Source organism: Cynara cardunculus (genome assembly GCF_001531365.2).
Source record: "Cynara cardunculus var. scolymus isolate 2C chromosome LG 5, CcrdV1, whole genome shotgun sequence".
NCBI classification, from domain to species: Eukaryota; Viridiplantae; Streptophyta; class Magnoliopsida; order Asterales; family Asteraceae; genus Cynara; species Cynara cardunculus.
Genome location: NC_037532.1, coordinates 22,720,920 through 22,732,136, shown reverse-complemented (window position 1 = coordinate 22,732,136; position 11,217 = coordinate 22,720,920). Strand labels below are relative to the sequence as shown.

General features: G+C 38.8%; 1 pseudogene; it reads left to right on the top strand.

The window, feature by feature from the left end:
• The first annotated feature begins 2,424 nt into the window (after nucleotides 1-2,424).
• On the top strand, nucleotides 2,425-8,586 carry LOC112512896 (annotated as a pseudogene).
• Nucleotides 8,587-11,217: the final 2,631 nt, after the last annotated feature.

Genomic DNA, 11,217 nt, shown 5'->3' with positions numbered 1-11,217 from the left:
TTTTCCTTTGTCCCATTGCTGAAACAGATTTATTAGATTTCTCATTTGGAAGTTTCACAACTTCTGGTCTTGTTTCCACTATCTCTGTCTCCACTTGCTCTTTACTCGAGTCCACCTCTGATTCTAAGTCAGAGTCAAGAAAATCCATGTGTGAATTTTGAGTTGCAGAGGTATCATTAAGAGCTTGAGATTATCGCGTACATGAACTAGAGCCTTCATCCATCTTCTGTTGTTGAAAATTTTCCAAAAGTATCCAAGAAATTACTCTCATAAGTATCTGCATGACCTTTAGAAGGATAATTCAAGACCTCAAGCAAATCTTACTCGAAAACCTGTCTCACCATTTCTGTGAAGTCATCCATTAACTTTGGATTCAGAGTTTTAACAAAGTTGTCTGTTGAAGAACTCTTGATTTCATTTGGTTCAGGTTTAACCACATCACCATTCGTTTTAGGATGTTCAAGATTATTAGACCCAAAACAGAAAATCCCCTATGTCTTCTGTATGCTATTTATATCAACTTGTTACATACTTTTTGAAGAATAAGAGATGTTTTCGAATTTTAACTTTTGAATTCTGCCCCCATTCTCAAGTTTACATCTTTTGAAAGGTGAGTTATTATGCAGAGATGGAAAATTTGGTTTTTGCTCTGCCCCTAACCTAAACACAGACTCAAGAGTGGATTTCTTCTTCCATGTGACGTCTAGGTCTGTATAACCTATCCCTGCTCTATCCTGTTGAGAATTAATCTTTTCATACACCTCCTGAGCATCTTGATATTTTTTGATCAAGAGCTCTATTTTTTGTAAGCTCTGGTGTAGGAATTCTCTTTCCTTTTGAAACTAATTCTTCAAGGCTTCAGAATTTAGCCTATCACGCTCCTTTTCTAAAATCTCTTTTTCCTACTTTTGTATAGCTGCTTTCAGTTTAGAACACTCTAATTTAAGACTATTTTCAGTGGAACCTTTTGTTTCTAAAAGTTTTTCTTTTTCCACTGATAACTCTTGTTTTTCTACAGTCAATAACTCTGTCTCACATTCAAAGAAGGATTTTTCTTTTTCCAAAGATTTTCTTTTAGATTTCTCGACAGAAAGTTTTTGCTATAGTTTTATGAAATCGTGAGTTAAAGAAGAGATGCTTTCTTCCAGATTGGAATAAGAATAACCAGAGGGAGAACATACCTAGGAGTCGAAGCTAGATTCAGTCTCTTTTGCATCATTCTCAACAGCCATTCCACATAAGTGGGTTTGTTCTTCTTCTTCAGACTGCTCTTCCTCCTTCTTGTTTGGCACAGAGGGAGGGTTCCTTCCTTCGAAGCCTCTGCTTCTTTTCCTGTCTCCTCATCTTCCTATCTTGTCAAAGACTTTTTTCCCAAATTTCCTTTGAAATTCCTTGGTAATCAAAGCCAAGGAATGTGCAAAAGCACTGATATCATCATCTTCAGAGCTTGATGTTCTGTCTTCATCGTCGCTCTCCATAATAAGAGCCTTATTCCCCCTTCTCTTGTCCTTCTTTGATCTTTTCTCTCTGTGTGGTTGACTGGATCCAGTCTCTTTTGAGTCAGAGACAAGAGCCAGATGTTATACCCCAACACTCTAAATTGTAAAAGTAATGAAAAACATACAAGTGTGAAAGAGCAAAAGAACGATGGAAGATTTGCAAGGAAAAAGTCTAAGTGTCCTATACAACCAGATATGCGATGAAGGTCCATAGGTGCGATGAACAGCAGATCTCCATAACCCCTCTGGTCATCAACACTTGGAGTTTTTCACAACAGTTCAACCAGAGATATCTTTTCAAGAAGACCCAAAGACTCATGGTTGAACACGCCCTCAAGAAGACAGCTGGAGATGGCAAACCGACAGCTGGATTCTCGTTGCCTTATTTAGTTTATTTAGTTTCCATAATTCTAGATTGCTTTCTTTCCTTAAGAGATTAGCAATATATCTTCCATAGATAGCAATCTCCATATTTAGATTACTAGTATAAATAGGCTTTATTATTCTTGTAATCGTTTACGCTTTCCATTCAATCAATTCAATAATAGTGAATCCTTTGACACTCTCTTTATTCATTGAATATTCTTGAGTTCTTCACTGTTTTCCATCCACACGATATATTTAGGTTATTCATAACTTGAATATTCGTGTTATTGAGAGATCTAGGATCAACAATTGGTATCAGAGCAGATTGATTGATTTTCAATCAAAACGTTCAATTTGAATCTGAATATTCAAAAATCTCTCAATTTTCATCCGTTAAAAATTGTGTTCTTATCTTCCAAAAGCGTGTTCTTCTCTTTCAAAAATTATCATGGCCAACTGGAATTCTGCATATAGTGTGGGTTCCCTCACCAAACCTCCAATTCTTCAACGTGAAGAGTATCCACAATGGAGGATTCGAATGGTGAACTTGCTGGAGGGGATGGACAGAAATCTCCTCAAATCTGTCATGGAAGACCCATATGTTTCTCAGACTCTTGTTCCAAGAGTTCCTAGAACAAGCACGACTGCAGAAGTTGTTGCCTACTACATAGCGAAAGACGAAAAGAATTGGGATGAAGATGACATGGAAAGTGTAGAGGCAGACAAAAAGGCAAAAAGGCTAATTATTATGTCCATTCCCAACGACGTCTTCCAATCTCTTGATGCTAGTACAACAGCAAAGGAGATATGGGATGAACTGGCAAGCCAACTAGAAAGAGGTGCGAAGACAAAGAAAAATCGTAGGACGCAATGCCTAAACGAATACACAAATTTCAAGGCGCTACCTGATGAACCTATTCAAAAGACCTATGATCGTTTCAACACATTGATTAATCAATGTCGCCGAAATGACATCATTAGGACGAAAGAAGAAAACGTCTTATTCCTCAATAGTCTCGGCGATGAGTGGACTCAACTTTTAATGTCCCTCCAAGCAAATCAGGACTTAGACAGTTAGTCGCTTCATGATGTCTATAGAACTCTTGCTGCTCAAGAGAAGGATATATTGAAGAGGAAGGTTTCCATTGGTGGACCCCTCGCCCTTGCTGCAGAAGAAAAAGGAAGTTAGAAGGAGTTCTACCAGAGAACACAAAAAGAAAAACAAAAAGGCACTAGTAGTAGAGTTAGAATCCGAAGAAGAAGCATCTGATTCTGATGATGACCTCAAAGATTTTGCCAAGTCTCTGGCCTTGATAACTAAACAATTCCAGAAGAAGTTCTTCAAGAAGCCCTATGAAAGAAGAGACTCCAGAAGGGAGACGTATCAGCCTTCCTATGATCAGAAGCCGATGAAATTTCATCAAAAGGATGGAAGAAGAGAAGACAGAAGAGAAGACAGAGAGGAAAGAAGAGAGGACAGAAGAGAAGGAGACGGAAGGAAAGATGGTCTTCGCTGCTACAGATGTGGGAAGATAGGGCATTTTTCAAAAGAATGCAGAGGACGACTGGTAAAGGATGCTGACTACTACAAGAATAAATACAAGTACAATCCTAAAGAGCGAAGCCTGATGGTTGAAAAAAAAACCGGGTGTCTGATTCTTCGTCTGATGAAGAAGACAAGGCACTCATATGCCTCATGGCCAGGTCCAATGCAGAATCTGCCTCTGACTCCGATGACCAGGTATGTGACCCTTCCATCGATGAAAGCAACTCTGCTCCATCAGAGCTAGAGTTAAGGGTCATGAACCTTTAAGAAGATTTCTCAAACTTAAAGAAAAACTAAATTTTGAAAGATTAAAAGCTGAAAAAGAAGTCAGTTTCTACAAAAGAGATATTGATCTTCTCACTGAAGAAAAGGCTGAATTGGTTAAGGAAAAACTCACATTGCATCACTGAAATTCAGAGGAAGAAAAACTTCTGGATCTAAACAAGAGAATAACCAAAGATTTAGAAAAGAAGGTAAAGGCCTTGAAAGAATCTGAGGCATAAAGACTTAATTCAGTGGCTCTTAAATATTTTTTCCAAAAAGAAAGGGAGATTCTTCATAAGAAGCTTCAAACCAATGAACCCCTGATGAAGAAATACAAAGATGCCCAAGATGTGTATGAAAAACTTAATGGACAAAAGGATTACCAAGGGATTGGATTCAATGATCTTGACTCTTTTATCGAGACCAAGAAATCCACCCTTGAATCCACTTTTAAACTTGGATCCAACTTTTACCCAAAACCCAAAGCAAACTTCAAAAGGGTTAAAGTCAATGGAAAACCGTTCTCCTGAGGCAAGACTTTGAGAATGTGGTTTATGAGAGCAGTACAAGTAAGAATTTTGATGAGAAGGATGATGCCTCCAAACTAGAGATCGATGGAAATCTTATGGTTAAACCAGAGCCTTTGGTTATCAATCCCACAAGTTCATTAGCAAGTGTTGTTGATGGAACAGAAACTCTTGGTAAGGACCATCATTTGATGGATCGATGAACAATTCAAGTAACATTGGAAGTTCATCTAAGAAATCAGAAGCGATGGAACTCCCAACAGATGATTCTGAACCATCAACCTCAGAACCCATTCCTCCCAAAAACATCCATGAAAATTTTTGTTTCAACAAATCTGCGAGAGACTTTCTTGATTCTGACTCTGAAGAAGAAATAATCTATGAATCACCAAAAATCATTGAGGATAAGAAACCAGAAACTTTCAAATCCCCAATGAAATCTGATATTCCAAAACTTATGAACCCTTCAGACAAAGGAAAAGAAAAAGTGAATAACATTAAGTCTGCCAAAGTACTTCACAAGACCCAATCCCTACATCTAAATTCATTTAGTTTACTCGTGAACAGAAACAGAAGTAGCCTGCTTTTGAAAATTCTAACCTGCACTCTTCTTCTCCTTTAGCTAAAGAGAAGAAGCCCATCCTCAGGAAAGAAGTAAAGCACACGTCTGCTCCTTCAAATAAAAAATTTGCACTAGATAGGAAGTTTATAAAAACAACCAATACTAGGACAGAATCTTCACACTCTGTTTTTACTTCTTTTTCATCGAATAAAAGAGATTTTTTCATACACTCTTGTCCAAAAACTCCTAACGTCAGTGTTTAACACTTTTACAAAACCTTAGGAATCACATGTTAAATCATCATTGTATCTTTTCTAAGCATGTATACCGTTATAAAAATGTTAAGGCTCATGAAAATATGAAAAAGCTCAAGCCTACAAAGGCCAAGGGCAATGGAAATAATCCCAAGCCTGCAAAGGCTAAGGGTAATGGAAATCAGCCCAATTCCAAGAGGGATGATGAAAAGAAAAATGTCGTATCCCCGACTAACAAATGTGGACCCATTATGAAATGGGTACCTAAAAACCCTTAACTTGTCTTGCAGGACCAGCATGTGCAACCATGGTATATAGATTCAGGTTGCTCCAGGCACATGACTGGTCATAAAAGTCAGTTGTCCTCCTTCATCAAAAAATCTGGAGGCTTTGTTACTTTTGGAGACAAACAGCAAGGAAAACATCAAGGGATACGACACTCTGATCAAAGACAAAATCTCCATCGATAAAGTGGCTTATGTTGAAGGTTTGCAGCATAACTTGCTAAGCATAAGCCAGTTCTGCGACGAGGGTTCTGAAGTCAGATTTCGCAAAAGTTTCTGCATCATCGAAACAAATCTCGGTCGAACCATCATCAAAGTGAAGAGAGAAGGAAACCTCTATCTTCTAGACTTTCATTCCTCTATGGGTCAAGACACACTCTGCCTTGTCTCCCATAAGAGTGATGAAAATTGGCTATGGCACTAGAAATTCTCACATCTAAACTTTGATGTCCTGAAGAAGTTAGCTAAACCGAAGCCAGACAAGGGGATTCCTGATCTCAACTTTGAAAAAGACCACTTATGCTCAGCCTCTGAGATGGGGAAGCTGAAACGGGCCTCTAACAGAACTAAGTCAGAAATCTTTTGTTCCAAGCCCTTGGACATGATCCACATCGCCCTCTGTGGGCCAATCTCCACTCAAAGCCTCTCGGGAAAGAAGTACATCCTAGTACTAGTTGATAAATACTCAAGATACACATGGGATGAATTTGTCAAGAAGAAATCAGACGTTCCTAACCTTCTCATCGCGGTGATGAAAAAGCTCCAAGTCCTTCTCCAATGCAAGCTCATCAAAGTTAAAAGTGACAATGGAACAGAATTCATGAATACCAAAATTGATGAATACTTCATGAGTGAAGGTATTTCTCAAAACTTTTCATCTTCCGAAACTCCGCAGCAAAACAGAGTCGTTGAGCGAAGGACCAGAACCCTAGTAGAAGCAGCAAGGACCATGCTTGCTTTATCAGAGCTACCAATCTCCTTCTGGGCCAAAACAATTTCTACAGCATGTTTCACCTAGAACCGATCAATCATCAACAAGAGGCACCAGAAGACACCATATGAACTCATCAACCAATGACGTCCCAATGTCAAATATTTCCATGTCTTTGGGTGCAAATGCTTTGTACTCAACGATAGGGAATATCTTGGCAAATTCGACAAGAAGGCTAATGAAGGCATATTTCTGGGTTACTCTCAAACTGCCAAGGCCTACAGAGTGTTCATCAAAAGGACAAAGATCGTCATAGAAAGCATAAATGTATCCTTCGATGATTCTTCACCAATGACTTCTGGACACAGCAGTTCAGGACTCGGGCTATCACAAAGAGCCTCTGATTTATCACTTAGCAAACCCAATGAATCAAAGTTGGCTCATTTATTTGAAGACATCTTCGAAGAAGAAGTAGTCTCTGGACAAGTACCCATTGAAGAACCCTCTTCCAGAGCCGATGAAGCACATGAAGTCTCCAATGCTGAAGGTACAACTCTTTCTGAAACTCATCTTACTTCACCCTCTACTTCTCCTATATCTTCAGAACCAAAGCATCACTCTGGAGATTATCTCTATGAGGGGGAGCAAGCAGTTCCATCACTCGATGAAGAACTGCATCTTGTTGCTCCAAAACCTCAATCTTGCACCAAGTGGACAAAAGACCATCCTCATCACCAAATCATTGGTAATCCATCATCCGGTGTCAAGACGAGATCTGCTACTGCCAATGAATGCCTTTTCGCCAACTTTCCAAGTATGATCGAACCCAAGAAGATTTCTGAAGCCCTACAAGATCCAAACTGGATAAACGCCATGCAAGAAGAGCTACTCCAGTTTGAGAGAAACAAAGTATGGTCCCTAATTCCTCTACCCAAAGGGAAAACGACCATTAGGTTCCAAATGCGTCTTCAGAAACAAGAAGGATGAAGATGGCATAGTTGTAAAGAACATGGATAGGCTTGTTGCCAAGGGCTACTGCCAAGAAGAAGGGATTGACTACGATGAAACATTTTCTCCCGTCGCTAGACATTAAGCCATCAGGATATTCCTCACCTATGCAGCACACAAAGATTTCAAGGTCTATCAGATGGATGTCAAGTCTGCTTTCCTCAATGAAAAACTTCAAGAGGAAGTATATGTGCAGCAGCCCCCTAGGTTCGAAAATCTAAAGCATCCAGACTATGTCTATTTTATGGACAAATCCCTCTATGGGCTAAAGCAAGCACCCAGGGCCTGGTATGATACACTCTCTACCTTTCTCATTGCCAATGGATTCAAAAAAAGTACCATCGACACAACTCTCTTTCTCAAGAAGCACAAAGGTGATATTTTACTTGTGCAAATATATGTGGACGATATCATATTTGGCTCTACTAACTCAAAATTTTGCAAAAAATTCTCAGAGCTGATGAAAAGCAAATTTGAGATGAGTATGATGGGAGAGCTCAATTTCTTCCTTGGTTTTCAAATAAAACAAACTTCAGAAGGAATTTTCATAAATCAGTCCAAATATGTGACTAACCTTTTAAAGAAATACTCTCTCTCAAATTCATCATCGATAAGAACACCAATGGCTACAGGAGCTAAGTTATTTGCTGATCCATCAGGCAAACCTGTGGATGTAACAACCTACAGAGGCATGATTGGATCACTTCTGTATCTAACAACTAGTAGACCAGATATTATTTTTGCTACATGTCTTTGTGCAAGGTATCAAGCTAATCCTAAGGAATTTCATCTCTCTACAGTCAAGAAGATCTTTAGATACCTCAAGGGAACCCCTTCATTGGGTCTCTGGTACCCAAAGAACTCTGGCTTTGACCTAATAGCCTATACAGATGCAGATCATGCAGGTTGCAAGCTTGATAGAAAGAGTACGTTTGGAAGCTGTCAACTCTTGGGGGACAAGCTGGTAAGTTGGACATCCAGAAAATAGAATTGTGTTTCAACCTCTATAGCAGAAGCAGAATATGTTGTTGCAGCTAGTTGTTGTTCATAAGTTCTCTGGATGAAGACCCAGCTCAAGGATTATGGATTTCAATATGAAAAGATTCCCATCCTCTGTGACTCCAAGAGTGCCATAGCTATCTCTGCAAATCCTGAGCAGCATTCTAAGACTAAGCACATTGATGTCATGTACCATTTTCTCAAAGATCATTTAGAAAAGGGAACAATATAGATGTATTTTGTTCCTACAGAGATTCAACTTGCTGACATTTTTAAAAAAGCACTCGATGAGAAACGATTTCTATTTCTTGTCAGCAAGATGGGTATGCTAAATCTCACCACTTAGACGCAAATTATCTCTTTAAAACCAGAGATTCTCAGTATCTCTTGGTTATGCCTAAAAGTGATATATTATAGTGACCCTCATAACCAATTACTCTAAACCAGAGTTTTTGGTTCTAAAGACTAGAGCCTCTGGCCAATTAGAAACACTTGTTTTTATTTGGCCAAATTTCATTCCATATGGAACTAGAGACCCTCTGGTCCAAAGAAAGTACTTGATACTTTTACTAAGTATCCCATATCCAAACCAGGGCCTCTGGTTCTATATACCAGAGCCTCTGGATTCCAAGTCTTTGTGGCCATACCCTCTGGTCAAACTTGGTCTCCCCTCATTCGTTTTTCTCATGCATTTAACTTGGTCACTTTAATCATTTTGCACCAGAGCCTCTGGTTCCAAAGACCAGAGCTTCTGGTTTCCAACAGAGCGATAGTAGAGACGATGGGGACCCTGGTAAAGTTCAGAGCAAAGAGCGACTTCTAAATAGCTCTTGAACTAGGTATTGAAAGACTCTCCTACACACCTCCAAATGAAGATTTCCCAGGCCTACAGGAGAAGCACTCTGCATCGGTCCTAGCTCAACCAGAACTCGGCTTGGTCTTCAAGAATGAGTATGGAGTTAAAAAAATTCTTCAGAATGACTGAGATCTTCAAGTACTCAACAGATATAGTTGAATGGTTTCATAAGGTCATTCGAGAAAGATTGGGCAGAGTGCATGTACCGATGAAGGAAGGACAAGAGCTCATCCATGGTATCTCCACAGTCATTCGTTTCAGAGGACTGGTGATGCGTTTTTGGAAGATCTATAATGGAGACCATGAGTAATTTATTTTATTTCCATCATGTACTTTCATTCAATTTTTGTAAGAAATCATCCAATCTTTTAGTCCAATGAAAATATTTGGCAAAAGAATGTTTTTCTAGATGAGTATGCTTTTCATAATTCTTTCATTGTTCATAGATTAGTCATTGTTTGTTTTTTCATTAATTTGGGGGGAGATTGTTATACCCCATCACTCTAAATTATAAAAGTAATGAAAAACAAACAAGTGTGAAAGAGCAGAAGGTCGATGGAAGACTTGCAAGGAAAAAGTCTAAGTGTCCTATACAACCAGAGATGCGATGAAGGTCCATAGGTGCGATGAACAGCGCATCTCCATAACCCTTCTGGTCATCAACACTTGGAGTTTTCCACAATAGTTCAACCAGAGATATCCTTTCAAGAAGACCCAAAGACTCATGGTTGAACACGTCCTCAAGAAGACAGCTGCATATAGCAAATCGACAGTTGGATTCTCATTGCCTTATTTAGTTTAATTTAGTTTCCATAATTTTAGATTGCATTATTTCCTTAAGAGATTAGTGATATATCTTCCATAGATAGCAATCTCTATATTTAGATTACTAGTATAAATAGGCTTTATTATTCTTGTAATCGTTTACGCTTTCCATTCAATCAATTCAATAATAGTGAATCCTTTGACACCCCATTTATTCATTGAATATTCTTGAGTTCTTCACTATTTTCCATCCATACGATATATTTAGGTTATTCATAACTTGAATATCCGTGTTATTGAGAGATCTAGGATCAATAGTCCACCCAGAGCGACCTTGGCCTTTTGCACCTCTTGCTCCTGCGCTTGCAAGGTGCCATACACGTCATGAAGAGTCCATTGCTCCAGGTCTTGGTTTTCCTGGAGAGACATGGTCAAGTTCCCCCGTTCTGCATTCAATCTTTTCAAGAAGAGCATAATGTTCTCCTCTTAAGTTCTGATCACATCACATTTTCGACATTAGTTGATCAGCGTGTTGAATGTGTGATAAGTCTGCTCGAGAGACTCATCAGGAAAATCTTGAAAACTGTTGTACTCATTTAGGCATTGAGCACGGCGGTTTTTGTTCATCTTAATTCCACCTTCCAGCTGGTTTGCCTGTTGATCCCATAGATCTTAGGCAGATTCGTAAGCATCCAGAGATTGAGAAATCTCATTGGGAAGGGCCATGATTAAAAGCCTCTTGGCTTTCTGGTCCACTTCCACTTTCCTCTTGTCCTAATCATCCCAATCTCTAAGAAGCTTGGGAACTCGTCTGGCAGGTACTTCGACCGTATCGCCAGCAGTAGGAATGCGAGGAATTAGGGTAGTAGGTACGAAAGGGCTATTTCAAAATAGACTCGTAAAGTTCAAGGTCTAGACCTTCATAAAAATTTACCATACAAATTTTCCATTGGGGATATTCTTCCCTAATGAGAGTCGGAGGTTTCGTAAGGGAACCGGCGCTATACATGGAGTTCCACGATTGACTAGACATTTTGTTCAAGGATTTTTGAGAGAAAAATTTGATTTGAAAGTAAAAAAGTTGAGTTTGACCGATTTCCAGAATACTAAAAGAAAACTTTTTTAAACAGATCAATAATATGAATGAAATTCCTTTTAAAAACAAGTAACCAGATATTAAGAGAAGTATCATGATGGATATCGATCGACTAATCACTGAATTTGATTAGTTGGCTCTGATACTAATTGTTTGAACCCAGATTCTCTTAATTATCAGAAAAAACAGTTTGGAAGAATATAAAAGAAATGAAAATAGTATACTGAAATGATCAAATGAAATATTCAACAAAGATAAGA